Source organism: Lissotriton helveticus, chromosome 2_2, assembly GCF_964261635.1.
Source record: "Lissotriton helveticus chromosome 2_2, aLisHel1.1, whole genome shotgun sequence".
NCBI lineage: Eukaryota > Metazoa > Chordata > Amphibia > Caudata > Salamandridae > Lissotriton > Lissotriton helveticus.
Window position 1 is genome coordinate 332574293 of NC_136060.1, and position 21688 is coordinate 332595980.

The window sequence follows — 21688 nt, forward strand, 5'->3', positions numbered from 1 at the left end:
TGTAGGTAAGTGCAAGCGCACATGCTTACCAATACTGCACCACCTAGCTTAGTGGTGGTGCAGCGCTCTGCCTACAGTGTATGTGGATCCCAGGGCCGTCAATCTTGTAGCTCGCAAAAGCACTACCAATGACGGCCCTGGGCATCTTTTTCGGCCAGCCCCCGCACTGTACGGGCCTCTCTTTAGTGTAGTCTCTGCAGTGAAGGGCGATTTGCAGGCAGCAGACAGTCCAGCTGAGTAAGAACAGCAGCAGTCTGAGCCTCACTTAGGGGCTGATTAGTATCGCGGACAGACTCCGTCCGCGACCCCCGAGGTGGGGGGAACGTCCGCAGGGGCTGCGGCGTTCCCTCAAGTGCAATTAGGATGTGACCACCACCCTGGCGGTCACATCCTCAATATTTAACATTGCGGCAGGTGCTGCTTGAAGCAGCACCGGCCGCAAGATTAAATATGCATGCTTCGCATTTACATGCACAAAGCGGCAGGCACCGTGCGGTGCCTGCTGCTTTGTGCATGCAAATGCAGGGGGGTACTATAGGTACCCTCCATGTTCACCCCCAACCCCCTTCACCCTGGGGGCCCGCAACGGGCCCCCAAAGAAAACACCGTATGCCTTTTTACGGCGGAGAAGCCATCGCGGAAAGGCATGTGTTCTCCCCCATCCTAATATGGCTGGCGGTGTCTGTTAGACACCGCCAGCCATATTGAAGCTTTTCCACCGCGGTCATAAGGCGACCGCGGCGGAAAAGCGGCGGACGGTTTTCCTGACCCCCCAGCCATCCTAATCTGGCGGGGCATCTTTGAAGGCTCCGCAGCGGTTTTTCCGCATCCTCCGGGCCGCCGGACACTTCCGCCGGGCCGGAGGATGCGGAAAAACCGCAATCCTAATCGGCCCCTTAGTTCGAGACTAACCACTACCTCTTCGAGATCCCCGACCTGGCCGTGAGTATTTACTACAGATAGTACTTATTATCCCTGACAAGGCGCTAAAATATGTTATTAGATAAGATTGTAGTAAAATACCTCGTCAGCCACTGCCTCGTCATTCATGCCTCAGGAGCCGCTCACTTCTCAATTAATATGGAACAATGACAATATTATTACCAAAATACTTTGACCTTTACTTATGAGTTCATGTAATGCATTGAAAACGCTTTTCAGTTTGTTCTTTTTTTTCCACCTGTCAGTTTCTCAGAGTTTTACATACACGCTACGCACATGGTCCTTGATTTGTGACGGCTTTATCCGCTACAACACATAGCCAAAGCTCTTTCAGTGCAAACTTCCATACAACACCAGATTTTCCCACATAAATGTCAAGACAAAATCCTGCCTACTTATTTATCACAGACAGTGTTTCACTCCTAGTCGTTTAACCACCAGCACTTTATAGGAGTTTTACACACGTCTAAAGTTAAGACAAATCCCAGAATGCTACTTATTATTGACTTAACAACAGCCTGTACTTGCTTAAAGCGACACAATTGAAATAGGGCCACTTAGTTGCTGTTAAGTGTTGGAGTCGTACAACATACGTTACTTTTTCTTTGCACATAGTTGATGTGGGATAAATGTGTTTTTAACCTTTTCGAGGCTTGGTATTTTGTTGAAAAAAGGTCACATACAGTGACAACCTTGATGTTGAGCGTTTGAAAGCATACTGGGTGAGTGCACAGTTAAGCTTTCTTGCACAAGGCACACAACTAACTAAATTGACCTTTAATGCTTTTGTAAATATTACTTGTGATTTCAGTCATGGTAGAAGTTGAAAGTTCTGAAGCCTTCATCCACAAGAGTGTATATGCTTACTCTACTCAAAGGTGTGCATAAGTCAGGAGAGGAGTTGGCCTAACGCTAGGGCGGTCGACCTCGAATCTGGGGACCTGGGTTCGAGTTTCGGCAATGATGCTGAACACCTTGTGATTCTGGGCAAATCACTTAATCTCCCCCTGCCCAACTAAAATAAATATGTCCTTATGTAATGCGACTGGTGCTATGTAAAGCACTCTGACACCCGATTCTGTTCAAGTTTGCGCTATATAAAACTCTCTAAAATAAATAAAACATGACCTCATTATAATATTTACATCCACGGGTAATTAACCTTCACTCTAACCCTGACCAATATTAAGCATTCTATCTTATTCATATTAAGTAAATGTAAGTATCCTAAAATGTAACATCTAGAGATAGGTATGTTGAACTTAACCAATGTTACATACCTAATTGTCACAATTAAATTAAAGGAATGAACACTTACCATAAGGCTAATTTTGGGTCTGATCCTAGTCAATTTAAATATTTAATTATAATAATTTAATTAAATCCAATTACATTTTTTTAAATAGTAAGCAGCCATCATCCTAATCCTATTCCTTGGGAAGACCTTAATACTAACCATAACCAAATATAAAACATATAATATCAATTAAATAAAACTACATTCAATGAACCTTTACATGAGGTAATGTTGCCGACTGTAATGGTAAACAAAGACGAAGACGTGGAAATTGTCAAGGTAAATGACATTGCAAAGGTGAGACAAGGTAATGTGCTCCAGCTAACAGTATGTCTCCTGTGTGTGGTTCTTCAAGTCCAGGCTTGTGAAATATTGTTAGTTACAACCTCAGGTCTAGCAAAAGCTGCTACATGTATCATGGGCCCATTGGCAGCCACCGGCCCATTACTGCTGTGGTCTTGGTCATGTAGAAGAATTGTTTCTGCTTCATGGCTGTGAGTCTTCTGACTTACTCGTGGACCGGGGGTATGTAAAGCATTCATGTGAATACTGTTGGTGCCACAATCAAAAATTTGTGCTATTTTGCCTAATTTACATCAGTTTTGTCCTACTGGAACCCCTCCCTCTCCCAACCCAACAATGAACGGATGTTTGCAGGTGCCACTTGTCACTTAGGGGTGCTGACGGAGGCATCTTGATTTATAGTAGGGCCTGCTCTGCTTGTGTGAATTGGTGTTTTATTATAGGATGATGTGTTTTGTGTGCGAGTAAGAATACGCACAATACTAGGCCGTGCTTTTCTGGACCCGCAGCTTTAGGTAGTGCGAGTATAGGAGTGTGAAAGACCTATTTATTAATCTCCTGACAGGCCGACATCTAATTGATTTGTTGCTTTTCAGTAGCAGACTCATGGCCTCTTCAAGAGGCCACAAGCCTGCTACTGAAAAGCAACAAGCCCTCTGCTGTTCTTGTTTGGTAATTTAATGCCTGCTAGTCAGGCCTCACGTTACTTGTACAAGATGACTCGCCTCTGTAGGCTCTATCACCTGGCTATTGCCATTGTTACCGGCCCAGTGACGGATGCTCAAAGTGGAGATGACTTGTCTCGTGTGGGTTAATAAATGTGTTTCCAGTGCTTTGTAGGACAGCTGCCAAAAATTGCAATTGTCTGAATGTATGAAACATGTCATGCAGTAGGTACTGGTGCTTCAGAGAAGTTTTTTCTACTTATGACAAAATAATCGCAAGGTGCTATCTTCAGGTGAATAGTTTACGGACTTTAAACAATTGCTGTGCTTTTCAGAATTAGTTGTGTTGCCAAGGAGCAGTAACTGTTACCTTGCTTTTCGGTTCCCCCAGTTTTGAGTCTGCACTAATCGTCCTGTTCACCTTGTGTATTGTGCAGCAAAACGAAAGACAAGAAGGCTAGCTGCTTGCAGAATGCTTATAGGTTCTCATTCCAAAAATTCTGACGTTTTTACTCGTAATATCAAATAGGTTAAATGCAGTTAAGGACCTAGAAGAAGCACAAATGTTGAACTGCTAATGCTCCAGAACTTGGCATGTAGACTATTCCTAAATAAAATAAAACACAACCACGTCACCCAGGCACTGATGCCCCGCCTTTATATTCTGAAGCAGTAAAACAACCAGTTCCAGGTTTTGTGTCCCAAACATGCAGCCTTTCATTGTAGAGGCACTTGCTACTTATAAGAAATGGTCACACACTACCCATGAGAAATCTGTTATCCAGAAATGCTGCCTGCTCTTACTAAAATAACTCCAGGTATCGGAAGCATTGATTAAAGCTCTGATAGTTATGATCCTCCTCCTGTGAAATTAGCTAGGCTTTGTTTATGAGTTCATCTTCTTTCAGTTCAGTAAACACTTTAAAAACCTACCTCTTTAAAAGGGCCTGTGGCACTTTCTTGTCTGATACAGACACCACCCACGCGAAGAAAGCTACTTTTCACCCTAGCTCTGCTTTCCACTTAATTCGGAGAACTGTACAGTGCTATGAAGTAGCACAAGCGCCTGCACCCGGGTTCACAAATACCAAAATACCATCATCTACAGGAGAACAGTGCTTTGCTACACAACTACTCTTCCATCTTACATCCGAGAACATCGAGTTATTCGAAAAATACAAGAGAATGCCATGTAGGTGCCTACCTTTTACCTACTTAAAAAGACTGCAATCATAACTTTAATTATTGAAGAAAATACCCAGTGATGGAAGAAACGAGTTCGAATGACGGAATAATTCCTTCGAAGGTTCGCTGTAAAGTGAAAAGAGCAATCTACTTTTGTTTAAAGATGGATAATTTCACATTTCTCAAGGCACTAGCACGTTCCATTTATTTGAAGCTTCAGTTCCACTCTTTGTCAATCGTTGATTGATTTACAAAGCCACAGGACTTTGATTGCAATATTCGTTTTCATTTCCTTGTTTAACGTTCTGTAATGATATGACTGCGATTAAATTGAATTATTGATATGTATAAACACAGCGATATGGTTTTCCGGTTTAATTTATCTTTTTGAACTTATAAAAAACCACAAAAAACTTCATTTTCCTTCTGTACATAGAGCCATAACGGTATGTCGATCTGCTTGGTTTCTTCACAGAATGATCTGTTGGCACTGTGCAGAAAAGGTCACACCATATTTAAATGGTATTGGTTTGATTTATTGTTATCTTTTCATAATGCGTAATATTTCAATTATCACATTCTTAGGTGGGGCTATGCTATAACAAATGACAATTCCAGAGATGAGTAGTCCGTGTATGGAATGATGATTTGTTTTGAAACAATTATTTACTGACACTGAGTAAAAATAGAAGAATGGACGTGCAAGCAGACAGGCATACTTTCAAGCAAATGGCTGCTCCAAGGTGGGATCCAATCAGATTCTGTGAGGATCTGCTAATGATTATTAATATTTTAGCCACCATGCCAATGCTATTAAAATGGGAGCCTGCGTGAAACTTGACAGATTCCCTTATGTGGCAGATGTGAGTGGTGGTTTCTATAGCAATAGTAGTGTCAGTGCACTGTTACATCGCTTCAAAAAGCGGACAGGAGTCTGACTGTACTTCTCATTCTTCACTGAACTTTGAAGAGATGTGGTTTGTTTTAGGTCCCATGTGGAGTGCGCTTCTTTTGATTGCTGTCTGACTGTAGGAACAGTCAGATGGAAATTATCCCCCATGGACCAATTCAGCATTACAAACGACAGCCGCCTACATTTAACAGGTGCCAACCTCCACTGGCACATTTACTTTTGAGTTGCTCGGACAGAATCAATCAATCAATCAATCAATCATTTGTAAAGCGTACATACATACGCGCAAGGGTATCAAGGCGCTGGGGGCACTACTGATCGAACAGCCATGTCTTGAGTATCCTCCTGAAGGTCAGCAGGTCTTGGGTCTGTAGGAGGCTCACTGTGAGAGTGTTCCATGTTTTGGCGGCGAGGTGGGAGAAGGATCTCCCACCGGCGGTTGTACTTCGGATGCGCGGGACGGTGGCGAGTGAGAGGTCGGTGGAGCGTAGTTGGCGGTTGGGGATGGAGAAGGAGAGCCGTCTGTTCAGGTAGGCTGGGCCGGTCTTGTGGAATGCCTTGTGTGCGTGGGTGAGGAGCTTGAAGGCTATCCTCTTGTTGACAGGGAGCCGGTGAAGGTTTCTCAGGTGGGGGGTGATGTGGCCGTGGCATGGTACCTCGAGGATCAGTCGTGCCGAGGCGTTTTGGATGCGTTGTAGTCGTTTGATGAGCTTGGTCGGGGCTCCTGTGTAGAGGGCGTTTCCGAAGTCGAGTCTGTTGCTGACGAGGGCCTGGGTGACTGTCTTTCTTGTATCTGTCGGGATCCATCTGTAGATCTTGCGGAGCATGCGGAGGGTGTTGAAGTAGGAGGAGGAGACGACGTTGACTTGCTTGGTCATTGAGAGAGTTGAGTCGAGGATGATTCCCAGGTTGCGTGCGTGGTCGGTGGGTGTCGGGGCTGCCCCCAGTGCCGTCGGCCACCAGGAGTCATCCCAGGCTGAAGGGTTGGAGCCGAGGATGAGGACCTCCCTCTTGTCCGAGTTCAGCTTCCGACGGCTGGTCTTCATCCAGTTGGCGATGGCCTTCATTCCTTCGTGGGGGTTGGCTTTGGCGGTGATGGGGTCCTTGGTGAGGGAGAGGATCAGCTGAGTGTCATCGGCGTAGGAGATTATGTTGAGGTCGTGCTGTCAGGCTACGTGTGCTAGCGGGGCCATGTAAATGTTGAACAGCGTCGGGTTGAGGGAGGATCCCTGGGGTATGACGCAGATGATCTCGGAGGCTTTGGAATGGAATGGGGGAGGCGGATGCTCTGGGTTCTGCCGGAGAGGAAGGAGGTGGTCCAATCCAGAGTCTTTTTTTTTTACCAAAATGTTTCTCCACCTACGTTGGCATCCTCTAAGCTTACTTGGAAACTGCAATACATACTGAATTTCGAATGAGCGTTGGAAATGACTGTTAGAGTCATATGAAAGGCATTTCTTAAAGTCAAGACTGAAATTTTCCTATCTTAAAATGTATCTTAATTCATTTTGGACACTCTATATGCTGGTGGTATTGAAAGACTCTGCATGTTTCAAGTTAAATTTTATGGGACTGCAACACTATTAGGCAATACTGGAATGAGATATAGGCGCAATTGCCAACCACTCAGGACTCCAATGTATTATCAGCAAGTCACCTGGCTCTCTTTCACGGCAGGTCTGAATGTGCTCCACACACAAATCACAAGCGCAGATGGCTAGCAACTTCTTTAGCCAGTGCCAAAGATTGTCTACTTCAATACTGAAGGGAACCCACAGATCCTTCACATGAAGAGTGGTTGAAAGAGCTTGCAAGGGTGGCAGAGCGTGAATGCCTTATCTATAAAGTAAATGATCAGATGACTCACTGTAACCAAATATGAGAATCACTCATTTGACCATGAACATGTGCTTATTTTTAAACAGAGCTATATGCTTTACTTGTTGACAATAATAATATATCAAGCAATTCAACTTGAGTGCAGTGTGCCCACTGCATTTCAGGACAATTAAGTCCCTTCTTCAGGTGAAATCCTAAAACAGAAAAAAACATTTATTTTAGCGCAATTTCATGCAATACAAGGATGAATCAAATTTCATTATCCAATGTTTGTGGGCATGCTGCTACGCATGTGCCTTGTCTGAGAACAATACACTGTACTCATTATGATGATAAGAACCAAATTATACCAATGGTCAGGAAAAGGTACCCACTGTCATGCATTAGTCACTGGTTATGTGATTGTACAAATGATTAGTATGTCACCCTGTGTTTGTGCAAAACGCTAATGTTACCATGTGGTGCTGTCATGGAATTATATGTGGACGTCCACTATTCCCTACACAATAGTATCCAAATGTGTTGCAATGTATCACTGTATCACAAGGCATATATGTGCCTTCCTTCCTTTTGATTGAAAACAATATCATCTGCTTTGCCGTTCATTTAAAAAAAAATTGTAATATGTGCTGCGAAAAAAACAACCAAATGAATTATGAATACACTTGCTCATCCTGAGACTCTATACAACTGCATCCATTAGCTCAACAAGAGTTCTCACAGTTTGTAAACTTTAATGACGTTCTATCCGTGTCATCACGCTCAATGTTACCCGCATTTCAAATCTCCTACAAGTCAACAAAAATCCATCCGTTACCAATAATCTATGACTACTTCCTCATCTTCCCTGCCAAACGTCTTATGCCATAATATGGCCTTACCTCCAAAACACAACCGCTACCGAACTCTGTCTCCATACGAATCACCCGGGTTCCTCCTCTCCAATATGCATGAATGTTTTATATTGCAGCAATATTAATCAATGATGGACTATAACTTCATTGACAGTATGTGCGCTAACGTGGCCGCAATCTTACTAAGCCTGAACCAATGTTACTTATGTGATTAAATCTGCGTAAAGAGCTGCATCAAGCACTAATAGCCTCACTGACACCACTAAAAGTGACATACAATTAGCAAAAAGTTAAGAAACTCCTCATACCCAAAAAATAATCTAATTATTTTATTTTGTTTCCTTGCGCCCAACCGATATTGTTATAAACTCCGAATTTCTTATCAACCTAATTACCGAATTTACATACTCACTGTCCTGAGATCCTCCATCCATAACTTGGAATCTCAATGTGTGACACTAAGATTCATCATGACCAAATTCTACCCACTCCCATGGTGAGTGGTGACTGTTTTGTGTCAGTATCCAGGTGTCCAACAATGTTGTACTCTGGTGGTAAAATGTCAGATTTCCCATCGTACATGTCTGGTATATGGGTTTGTGGATCTAGCATGTGATTTTCTATGAGATATTGAAATACACATCTATTTTATATAACAGCTCATGTCCAATCTGTCATTAAGACCTTTTGGTAATAGTGAATCCAAACGTTGGATTCAATAACTCTCTCGTTGAAGCAATCGTTTGGTGTTGTCGATACCAGGTTTAGGAATTATTGACTCAATAATTTGAATCCTCAGTTGAGAAAGGGAATGCCTTGCTTTTTGCCAGTGTGTAGCTACACTGGATGTTTTATTTTTTGTTGTTACTGTGCTTTTATGTTCTGTCATTTTATTTTGATTTTCCTCTCTGTCTTTCCCACGTATACCTTGCCACACAGGCATTTAATGCAGTATATAATGATTTGGGTATTACAATCAGATATATGTCATAATTTTACAGTTTCTCCTGTGCCTGGATGAATTAAAAACCCTCCAATGATGACATTATTGCAATGCATGCAGTTGAGACATTTCTTTGTACCTTCCCTTTCAACATCTTTCTTTTTCTTTGTTGTTGCTAGTAGTTCTCTTAGGTTTTTACCTCTTGTTTAGGCATGTAAGGGTTTCTCCTTAAACAAGTTCTTGAAATTGGGGCCTTTTTTTCCACAATTCCCACCTGCTGATAATCATTTTTTTGATTGCTGTTGAACTGGTTGAATATTTTGAAACCAAAACCAATGAGATGTCTTTAGGTTTAATTATTTTGCTCAACAGATCCGTTCTCTTCATTCGGTTCACTTTTTGCGTACACTCTGTTAACGTATCCTCTGGATCTGGTATCCTCTTTCGATGTAGTTTTGTTTGTATGCTGTAATGCTTTGTTCACTTGTAACTTGATCAGAACAGATCCTCTCAATCCTTAGAAATTGTGAAAATGGTAAATTGCGGATTAGACTCCGAGGATGAAAATTTGTGAACAACAGTGCATTGTTCCTATCATTTGGTTTAGAAAAAATCTGGGTATGCAATCCAAAATTCGTCTTGGTGACTAATACATCCAGAAAGTGTATGTATGACTCATCAATGGTATGTGGGAAATTTATTCTGAAGTTATGTGTGTTTCATGTTTCCCAGTTTACTCCTTGTGTCAGTCCAGATAAAAAATATATTGTCAATAAACCTGCAGTATAATGTAATCTTAGTATGCCACTGTTGTATACGAAAAATACGCTCTTCCTCAAACTTTGCCATCAACATATTGCCATACGCAGGTTCTCCAGAAGAACCCATTGATGTTCCTGTCAATTATACTAAGAATGTATCTTGATGTAGACAAAAATGTAGTATTTCCAATGGAAACGCCTTATCTGCTTTCTTATTGGAAGATTGTAGCAATGCCCATTCAACCGCTTCCATCCCTTCTGCATGAGGAATGGAGGTGTAAAGTGCCATACCATCTATGGTGCATAAAAACCAATGTTCTTGAATCAATGCCTCCACAGGCTGAAGTTTTTGCAAAAAATCTGTGGTATCTTTGAGGTATGAGTGCCATGATTGTACAAACGTTTGAAGAAAATAATCCAAATACTTCTACAGCGGTTCGAATAAAGATCCACAACCTGAGACTGTTGGTCGAAACAGTGAGTCCTTCAGATCTTTATGTATTTTTGGGATCATATATAATCTGGATTTACACGGGTTAGTTATGGTTAGATATGATCTGATTATCTTATCTATCCAGCCCATCTCCTAAGCTTTACCCAAAATCATGTTTAAAGTTCCAATCAGTTGTGTAGTTGGAGCACAATCTAAAGGCATATATGTTGCTTCATCTAACACATGTTGGTTTACCTTAGTCTGGTAGTGAACAGTGTCCATAACAACCAATGCTCCCCCTTTATCCGCTGGTTGACATGTGAGCTTGAGGTAATTTGCTAAAGATTGAACCACTTTCCTTTTGTGTGTTGTTAAACTTTGTCCTCCTACTTGTTGACAATACATGACAGAATTTGAGTTCTTAAATACTATCACATAGGGATGAGGTAAGATCCTCTGCTCCAAATGTCATAGCAAGCCAATGCCCAGTTGTATGTGCAAATGTCTGACGGGTGCATCATTCAATGTGAACGATTTAGAACTGGACTAATAACAGCTCAGACTGTGGGATTGTATGTGAATGAAGGAAATAGAACAATTAGACAAGTCAAGAATAACTTTATTTGGTTCACAAAGGACCATAAAAGTATTACATACATACCAAATGAATAAAATGTTCATGTTAACTTTGTACAATAATGTCACTTGATTCAAATACTCAACAGTTTAAAAAGGAAGATTAAGAAATTCAAGTTTTTAAAAAGGAAAAGCACCCATTCCATTTACATTTCATACTGTTTTCTTATTAAAAGTGCAGTTCTAATAAAATGTAATACTGCAGTGCAAATAACTTCAGTGGACAAGGAGCATAAGAGGTTGAAGCCATCCTGGTGATTACAGGGGCGAGTTTCTCTTAACAGTGGTATAAGGAAACGTGACCTTGGCTCTTTGTAAAGTGCACAGAAAAGGGTAAAGTGCAAGTTGCTTTGATGTGCTGAACTATCCCCAGGGCAGAAATTAGGTTATTGCACCATCCGGCCTGTTTGGAAAAGGCCACTAAAAAGTGCAATGTGCAAAGCTGAAACCTAGTCAATAAAAATCTGTACTGTGCATTTGTGGTAAAGGACATATAAAATTGTTGTTGTAAAAGGGGCCGATCTAGGTGAGAATGCAGTCCTGTTGATGCCGGCTGTTTTCAAGCTCAGCAAAATATGCATCTTTTATGGTCAGTTTCATATTTGTATTGATGCTGGCAGGATTATCATAATAATGCACTAGGCCTATTTCATTAAACTTTCCTTTCACATAGCAAAGCCATGGAATGGCCTCGGCATTGTCCAGAACCATACAATCCTTGATAATTTCCCTTGTGAGCATTAAGTCTTCTGACAACCAGACTTGGGCCCAAAGAACCAGTGGGGCAATAATAATCTGATCTATGATACAATCTATCCCTACCTCAGAGGGATAGAATGCTGTGGAGGCACTTTTTGGGAGCATTAATAATCTTTTTAAAAACTTGTTTTCTAATATTTGCAGTTGAGATCTTTTGTGATCTCTCCATACTCCAGCCCCGCAGGTAGTGATGGATAAGCATTTTGATTTATATACAGTGATCAATTCCGCTACTGGTTTATGGCCTAACTTACATGCGAAGCGGAAAAGGCTTTCCACTGCTAGTGGTCAGCACCCTAGGTGTAATAAGGGAGGTTCCTCTTCAATTTATTATTAAAAACATTCCCCAGGTAAGTAAAATTAGAGACCTTATTGATTATCTTGCCCTTTACAGTAAATTTCCTAGTTCTAGTTTGGCTTGGACCGCAAACCATAATGTAAGATTTTGTGAAATTTACTTTTAGTTCCAAAGCTAGCATAAAATCATTAAAAGAGTTCAGGGTCTTCTGTAGGCTATTTGCAGTTAAAGCCATTAAAACGGTGTCATCCGCATATGACAACAATGTGATCGGCTTGCCTCCAACTTTTGGGAAGTCTAATTCCTGATCTATTAAGGCTGATTCTAGGCTGTTTGTCTACACGAGGATGAGGAAGTGGGTCAGTATGCACCCCAGTCGAACTCCCTCTGTAGAAACAATGGCTCCGGTCCTCTCTTCCCCAGGTCCAAATCGCATAGCTACCGTAGTAGAAGCATGCAACCTATGCAGGAGGGTAATGAGAGGTTCCTCGAAACCCATTTCTTCCATCATGGACCACAGTTTTCCCCTATTGACCGTGCCGAAAGCACTGGACAAGTCCATGATGGCAAGATGGATTGACCGCTTCCTTGCCTTCATGTACTTGCCTATTAGTCAATAGAATTGGATTATAATTTGGATGAGACACCATAATTGAAAATGTTTGCCTTTAATTAGATGCAAATGCTGTTTAACATTTCTACATTGACTCCTCAATGAAATTGGGTACATAATCTTGTTGCTCGTCTTTTTTATTGACCCTTGACTTCATTTAAAACTGTGTATGACAATGTCAAATAAGATATTTTTGCTCCAAAAAAGAACATCACCACACAACTAACCCTGGGCGTAGTTCGCGAAGTAGCGCTAAGCGTAGCGATGCAAAGTACACTTTGCACTACGCGAGCTACGTGTAGCTACGCGAACTGCGTAGTGCACTGTGCAAATTGCTGTTCGCACTGATTGCACAGTGCCGGATGCTTGTCTGCACTGTGCAAGCAGTGCAAACTGCATCTTGCACAGGGCAAGCAGTTGTTTTCAGCCGCTCGAGTAGATTTCTACTCAAGCAGCAGCTTTCTCAATGCGGACTGGCTAGCATACACGACCACTCACAATGAGAAACCTGACCTCCCCGTGTTGAAAATCTCACGGGAGGTTTATTTTCCACGCTCGCGATCAGCAACTTGATGTTGCTAATAGCGAACGAGGAAAAAGTCGCGCCGGGATGTCATTTTACTTGCTTACGGTCGCCAACTTGACTTTGAGGACCGCGAGCAAGCAAAAAATGGCCGCTGTGCTACGCTACGCTACTCGTGTTTGCACTGTGCTACATGCAATTCGCATAGTGTGAAGTAGTGTAAACTTCGCAAACTACGCTAGCGTAGCATAGTGGTTTGCCCACAACACCCACAAGATCAACAGAGAAGACAGGGACACCATAGCTGAACAAAAGAGGAGACAGGAAATCAGTGCAACACCTGACGCGCTCCAGTCTCAGCAGGGAGAAAAGTGGGAGGCCCATGCCCAACCTACTCCCCAGGTAGAAAAAGAGCGATACCTTTGTACTCAAAGACAACAGAAATCAAACCACATGACCAGCAGGGGCACAAGAAGCAGGAACCTCTATTCAGAGACAGAATGCAAAGGATTACTGCTTTCCAGAAGAGACAGAAAAAACAAAACGTTTCTGGGTAGGGGTGGTCCTTAACATGCACCCCTGAAGGGGAAAAAAGTAACTTTTGTTTTGCTTTTAGGTAATCAGCAGCTTACCTTTCTCCAAACTTTCGGTTCGCCTCATGATGAAAGGTCTGACGCGAAATTGTTGAGAAAGCAATGACAATTGTTTTATCTAGTTATCTGTATTTAATTTGACACACACACTTTGGGCCTCATTATGAGTTTGGCGGTCCCATGGACTGCCGTTTCGGCGGTGGCAGTTTGGGCGCAGTGAGCTCCGTGGTCCGACCGCCGAATTACGACTTGGGAGGATCGGCTTTGCGAAGACCGTCACTGGACCACCAAGACTGGCAGCAGACCACCGACCTCCCTGTTTGCGGTTGGGGAATGGCAGTTGCCATAGGTCAGTACAGGGGAGCTGCACTGCCGTCCGTATTACGAGTTGCCTGTTCAACAAGCATACCGCAGTGGTCTGACCACCAGCTTCCATAGTGGTGGTAATGAAGGATTTGGGGTTTGTACTCACCCCTTTCTTGTTCTTCCAGGCAGATTCCGAAGTGGATCTCTTTCTCCAGATCCCCCCTTCAGAGCAGTATTTTCATGCCGAGGATTATGACCCTGTTTGCGGCGATCAACAGGTAAGTCTTTTTTAACCATAAACCCATTGCCAAGAATGCCCACAGATGGGCTGAACGCTGGTAATGGGTATATGGTATTTGTCCACATATATCTTTTAAATATGTGCATCTGACACATCTGCAGTCGAAATGCATGCACAGGCATCAATATATTTGTGAAAAGTACTTACCACCGCTGCAAGAAACCCGACTCCACACTGTCCGCCCCTTGGTCAACTCATAATAAGGTGGTCTTTGGACCACCAGCACCATGGGTTGCTGGCAGGGCCCATGGCAGTTGGACCGCCAAACGCGTAATAAGGCCCTTAGAGTGCAATAAGATTAGGGGTGGGTGAAGAATTCTGCTCCGTCGGCGGAGTTTGCAAAATTTTGTGCACTACATGATTCTGCAAGGAGCGCAAAGTTCTGCAAAACTCTGCGAAGTGACTCGTAGCGGAGTTTTTTCTCTCAAGCATCTCACCAACGTTAAGTTGGCGAGTGCTTGCGATAAAAAATCATTCGCTAGACCTCTTCCCGGCAAGATTTTCTTAATGCGGGTGGTCATGGCAGGTCGTGACAGCTTGCATTAGGTCACATATTTGTGTATTGTAAAGCTGGTGCTATTTTTTTCAAAATACATCTTTGAGTTCATGTGCATTGTCTGTAAATCAGATATAAAGTAATGGTGACAAATTACCAAAATCCTTTAATACTGGAATGAGAACCTCAAATACCGAAAAGTGAAATAGTGTTGGTAATTTCACAGATAGAATTTCTTTTACTGTGTATGTTCCATACTAAGATATTTTTGTTTTAGTTTAAGTTTGGGTAATGCATGGGTTTGGTTGAATCATGTACATCATTTGTTTCTGGAAACTGTAATTGAGAGAGTCGAGAAAACTCACAGAAGGTCCATCTTCATTAGGGAAGATACAAGCGTTTTTCAATTCCTTATTTAAAAAAAAAAACACTTAGGGCCCCATGTAGGTCAATCTTTTTTTCCACTTCTTAAATACCGATTCATACCGAATCGGTATTTAAGAAGTGGTAAAAAAGAGGAGGGGAGATGTAGGTATTTCAGATTCGGTAAATACCGAATCGTTAAGATTCGGTATTTACCGATTCTGTAAATACCGAATCGGTAATGCCCATTGATTCCTATGGGCTTTGAAGCCCATAGGAATCAATGGGCATTACCGAATCGGTATTTACAGATTCGGTAAATGCCGATTTCAGCAAGGGTGCAGGGGGTGTCTCTTTGACACCCTCTGGCACCCCAAAAATAGGCATGTGTGCCATGTGGCACACAGACATGCCCTAAGGGCATGTCTGTGTGCCACATGGCACAGGTGTGCATGCACACATGTGCATGCACACCTGGATTCGGTATTTTACCACCCAATTGGATTGGGTGGTAAAATACCGATTCTTAAAGCCCTGTGGTACTCTGACATGTGCCAGCTACATCTGCATTTACAGAATCGGTATTTTACCGAGTCTGTATTTACCGATTCGGTAATTTTACCGAATCGGTAAATACAGAATCGGTAAAATACCGATTCTGTAAATGCATGCCCTACATCTGAAAACCCTAATACCGGTCGGTAATGGCCAAAATCGGCCGTTTCCGACCGGTATTAGGGCTCCTACATCTGGCCCTTAGGGCCTAATTACGAGTATAGCGGTCCTCAAACCCCCAGACTCGTGGAGGGGCAGCAGTGGCGGTCTTATAACCACCTCATTACGTCCTTGGCAGTCGTGCCACCCGGGGACTGCTGGCTCTACCAGGGAACCGCCGTTCCCTGGCAGAGGTGCAGCGGTTTTGAGGCAGTAATATGCTGGGCAGGAACGCCGCGGTTCCGACAATCATATAATGACTTTCCTTACCGCCACTGATTTCATGGAGGTCATTCCTCCATAAAAACAGTGGCAGTTAGGAAAGAAAAGGGGCACTATAGAGCCCACTGGTGCCACCTTCCATGTGGATGCGCCTGTGCCCCCCTATGTGCATATACCCCCAGTTCCAGCATGCTGGAACTTCCTTTGAGGTTCCCATTGCTGTGGGAACACCAAAGGCAGTGACAAAAAAAGTCATAAAATGCCAGGGGGTTCTCACGTGGGTTTGGTCGTGCAGCAGCAGGGCGGTTCCACCTGCGCAATGCCAAACTTGTAATCGGACCCTTAGAAAAAATTAACAAGGGATGGGTGGAATGCTTGAATTAATCTCAGACACTGGTAATTTCTCAGGACTGCATTCCAGTTCATTGTTTTTTTGCTCACTGTGCCACTCAAGACTCCATTAAATAGTGGGCAGAAAAAGATGGAATGGAATAGAGCCCAGAGTATTTGCCAATGGATGAGATTATTTCAATCATTCAAAGTTTCTGCCTTTCACTTTTTTGGTTTTCTTTGAGTAAAACATGTTAATGTTCATAAAATGTATACAGCGCACGAACACCATCAGGTGTCTTGGCGCTTCCAGTGCTACATACTGTGCTCAGTGCTACTGCTAGTAAAAGAGACAGGTCTTCCGTTTTTTTCGGAACTCAAGAAGGGAGGGAATTTTTCTGAGATATAGTGGAAGGGAGTTCCATTCTTTGATGGTGTTGTAACGGAAACTCCTTCCCCCCAGTTCATCTTTTTTATCCTGACCAGAGGCATCAGATTGGCATTAGCCGAACGCAGAGGTCTATTTGGAGAATACCATCTAAAAAGGTCCTCTAGAAATGTTGTCTGTAGTAATGGCATGTTCCTTTATTTGGAATGTTATATATGTAATTGGAATGTTTGGGTTCTGGGCAACAGTAACTGGTGGATCTTGTGTCATTCTTGATGTACCTTTACTGGAGCTGCATGTTATACTTCATCTTTAGAATAAACATCCTACTTAATATTATCCTACTTCTTTCATTCGTCTGTTCCTGTTGTGATTGGAGTTACTACAATTTTGGCGACATGGATGGTCTTTAAAAACCTGTTGGGAAGTACAGAAGTGCCTAAGAAAACGGAGGTGTGACTTTGTCCGTATTTTGACGGAAGCTGTGGAAGGCCGATTGTGATTTCGACACCTCACTGGAAAAAGAAGTGTGTTTACGATATTTGAGAGTGGAGAGGACTCTGAGATCGGAGAAAAGAAAGGAAATTTCATTTTGGGAGCGGAGAAAACAGTGGATACTTCTTTGATTTGCCACGTGAAGAGGAAGGGTTTGTGGACAGTTTTAGGCCGATTTGATCGTGTTTTACATTGCCGAAGATTACGGTGTGTATTTTCAAATACGAACTTACTAACGTTTGGCACTGGAACATTCCACGGAGCAGCGCGCCCGTGATTCCTCTCTGGAGCGTTGTGATGTTCTTATCGTCTGTGGCACCGGAACATTCTTTCGGAGCAGCGCGTCCATAATTCCTCTGTGGAGTCCTGCTAAAAGGAAGCCAACCTCTACGCGTCATCACGGAAGAAGCATTGCATCTTGGGTAGCGTCATCATGTCATCACTCTGCTTGTCGCGCTTGGCGGCCATCTTCTTTGTTGATTATTTCCATGGTAACCTCGATGGAACAGTTCGGGAAGCATTTTCATCGTTTTTTTTTTATTTCTTTTGGACGACTTTAAATTCCCAGAACAAGGAGCGGTTTTCAGCGTTCGGGGCTATTGGAGGCAAAAGTAAGCAGCTGGGAGGAACTTATTTGGGAATACACGGAGTCAAGCAACATTGAAGGTTTTTGGATAAGCATCGTTATGCCGTTTTGCTGGTGACACGCACACCGTGTGTCATGTACTCTCCATATATCGAGTGTGCAAAGAAAGCTTTCGAATACGTTGTGCTTACAATAGAGCATTAGTGACCATTTTTGCTTTAGTATTTGGAACAACGAACCTGTCTATTTCTTGCAGCAGTATCAATTTTGCTATTTGCTATATGTATGGTCAGACAGTTTTAGTAGTGTTTTTTTTCATGCCTGTAGTATATATGCTGTAAATAATTCATGAAGTGCTGGAATTTCAGGGAGAGGGTATACATGCAGCAGAGGTTTCATGAGGTTTAGGAAGTTCTTGAGGTATTAGTTTATTTACTGACGTTTCATTCACGAAGTGGTTATATTTGCTGGTTCTATTCACTAACTTATCTTTCACGTAGTGGTTAGTTGAGTGTTTGATTTGAGTATGTCTTTGGAAGCCGGGAATTCAGGTACTGGGGACGAGGGTTCGTCAGGTGTACGTTTGACTTCAAATTTACAAATCAATTCCCCCAAAGAATTTCTAGCTATTCCTGGAGAACCGTTGATTGCTTGGTTGGATTGGAAGGCGTATTTTTTTAACTATATAGCGAATTTAGAGGACGTAAATGGTACGTTCTCGCCGGAAAGGAAGAAGAGGATGTTGTTATATTCGCTTGGTCCGGAGGGTTTGCGTATTTTTCAAGATATGCACTCACATAAAAGAGTGGAAGGTAATTCTGATGTTTTTGAATGTGCTTTGATGGATTTGGATGATCATTTCTCTCCCTCAGTATCGATTGCAGTGACTAGACATGCATTTTTCCACAGGAAGCAAGGGAAAAATGAGACGGTAGAAGAATTTGTTTCGGCCTTGAAAAAGTTGGCAAGGAAGTGTGAGTTTGCTCAGTTACATGATGACCTTATACGTGACCAGGTAGTGATGTATACTAAGAATAAGGTATTACAGGATACATTGTGGGTAGAGGGAGACAAGTGTCTTAAAGATATAGTGGCTTTGGTTAAAAAGGCGGAACTGTCTGACCGATGTGCAAAAGTCACTTTGTCACAGGATAACAAGGTGGAGAAAGAATTAGTGGCCAAGGTAGTTGAGAAGAAAGCAGGGTATAAAGATAAGTTGGAGGGAGGTAATGGTGATTTTCGTGATAGGAAGGAGTGGGGGGGTAGTGAAAGGAAGAAATTTAGTGAGGGTGGTGAAAGAAAGAAATATAGTGATGTGGTGTGTTTTAGGTGTGGGAGTTATTCACATGCCGCTACTTTTGAGAGATGCCCTGCTAAGCATGCAAAGTGTATAGAGTGCGGATTGGTGGGCCATTTCTCAAGGGTTTGCAACCGGAAAAATAAGAGGTTTTCGAAGAAAAAAGTTACTTATGTTCAGTATGAAGATGATTCATCTGTTTCTGAGTCTGATGATAGTGATGTTCAAGTTAATTGTGTTCGGAACATTGAGGTTTGATTTTAATGATCAAATGTTGGTGACGTATTTGTTGATGATTTGGTGTTTTTTTTCTCTCTTACATTTTGCATTTTGGAAAGGGGAGATGGTTGGGGGTGAGTTCACATGTTCTGTTCTCACATGTTCTGTTCACTTTGGAAGATGCGGAATTTACTAAATTAATTTTAGTGTGTAAATTGTTGGGTTCAGAGTATGAAGAATTCGTTAAAGTTTATTAATGATTTTTATGTTGTTTTTTTTGTTTTGGTTTTTTATGTTCTTTTTGTTTTTTTGTTAAGAAGGAGGATGTGTAGTAATGGCATGTTCCTTTATTTGGAATGTTATATATGTATTGGACTGTTTGGGTTCTGGGCAACAGTAACTGGTGGATCTTGTGTCATTCTTGATGTACCTTTACTGGAGCTGCATGTTATACTTCATCTTTAGAATAAACATCCTACTTAATATTATCCTACTTCTCTCATTCGTCTGTTCCTGTTGTGATTGGAGTTACTACATTGTCCCTTCTTTGTACAGTGCCTTATGGGCAATGCAGAGTGCCTTAAACTTTATCCGCTGACTGACTGGCAGCCAGTGAAGGTCTTGTATTGCTAATCTGACAGATTGATATTAAGGTATGTCCAAAATCAGCCTGTTGTACTGCTTGTAACTTCCTGAGGAGGGTAGATTGCACCTTGATGCATAGTCCAATACAATAGTCAAGTTTAGACAAGACTAAGGAAGTTGCAACCAACTTCCTGGAAGATTTAGGAATAAAAGGCAAATTTTTTCTTTTAGTCTTAATCGTAAAGAATGAAGAGGACACAACCTTGGAGACTTGAACTTTAAAACTTAGTTTCTCATCTATGATAACCCCGATGTTTTTAGCTTTATCCACCTGGGTGGGGGGGCAAGGTTATCTGGCCACCAAGCTGGGGACCAAGGTGGAAAAAGATTACCGAACATAATCACCTCAGTATTGCTTGAGTTTAATTTATTTACAACAAGGGGTGGTGATGGACAGAGTCTCTGAATTAAGCAGAGTACTCTCACCCAGTCAAGAGATCAGGGCTAGATCCAACACTGTTTTTTAGCTCATTGCACCATCCCAGTTTCAGAACCTGTCTGTATGCAAATTAGTCTGTCCCTGGCCCAGTGCATCATGGGAACAGGGCAGACCAGACTACAAAAGCCAATTCTTACACTGGGAAGGAAACAAGCTTCCGGGGACCGGTTTCTGCCATTTCAGGCGTCTTCGGCCCGGCTTGCTTGAATCCTGATGGTGCAATGAGCAAGGGACTCACATCTGAGTATACCCTTCCACGCTTAGGGTGGACAAAATTATTTACAACAAGGGGTGGTGATGGACAGAGTCTCTGAATTAAGCAGAGTACTCTCACCCAGTCAAGAGATCAGGGCTAGATCCAACACCGTTTTTTAGCTCATTGCACCATCCCAGTTTCAGAACCTGGCTGTATGCAAATTAGTCTGTCCCTGGCCCAGTGCATCATGGGAACAAGGCAGACCAGACTACAAAAGCCAATTCTTACACTGGGAAGGAAACAAGCTTCCGGGGACCGGTTTCTGCCATTTCAGGCGTCTTCGGCCCGGCTTGCTTGAATCCTGATGGTGCAATGAGCAAGGGACTCACATCTGAGTATACCCTTCCACGCTTAGGGTGGACAAAATTATTTACAACAAGGGGTGGTGATGGACAGAGTCTCTGAGTTAAGCAGGTAGTTTGGTCTGCCCTGTTCCCATGATGCACTGGGCCAGGGACAGACTAATTTGCTTATAGCCAGGTTCTGAGCTGGGATGGGGCAGTGAGCTAAATAACGGTGATGGATCAAGCCCTGATCTTTGGACTGGGTAAGAGTGGTCTGCTTAATTCAGACACTCTGTTCATCACCACCCCCTTTTCTGAATCATTTTGTCCACCATAAGCGTGGAAGGGTATACTCAGACATGAGTCCCTTGCTCACTGCTCCATCAGGATTCAAGCAAGCCGGGCCGACGACGCCTGAAATGGCAGAAACCGGTCCCTGGAAGCTTGTCTCCTTTCTGGTGAAGAATTGGCTTGGTAGTTTGGTCTGCCCTGTTCCCATGATGCACTGGGCCAGGGACAGACTAATTTGCTTATAGCCAGGTTCTGAGCTGGGATGGGGCAGTGAGCTAAATAACGGTGATGGATCAAGCCCTGATCTTTGGACTGGGTAAGAGTGGTCTGCTTAATTCAGACACTCTGTTCATCACCACCCCCTTTTCTGAATCATTTTGTCCACCATAAGCGTGGAAGGGTATACTCAGACATGAGTCCCTTGCTCACTGCTCCATCAGGATTCAAGCAAGCCGGGCCGACGACGCCTGAAATGGCAGAAACCGGTCCCTGGAAGCTT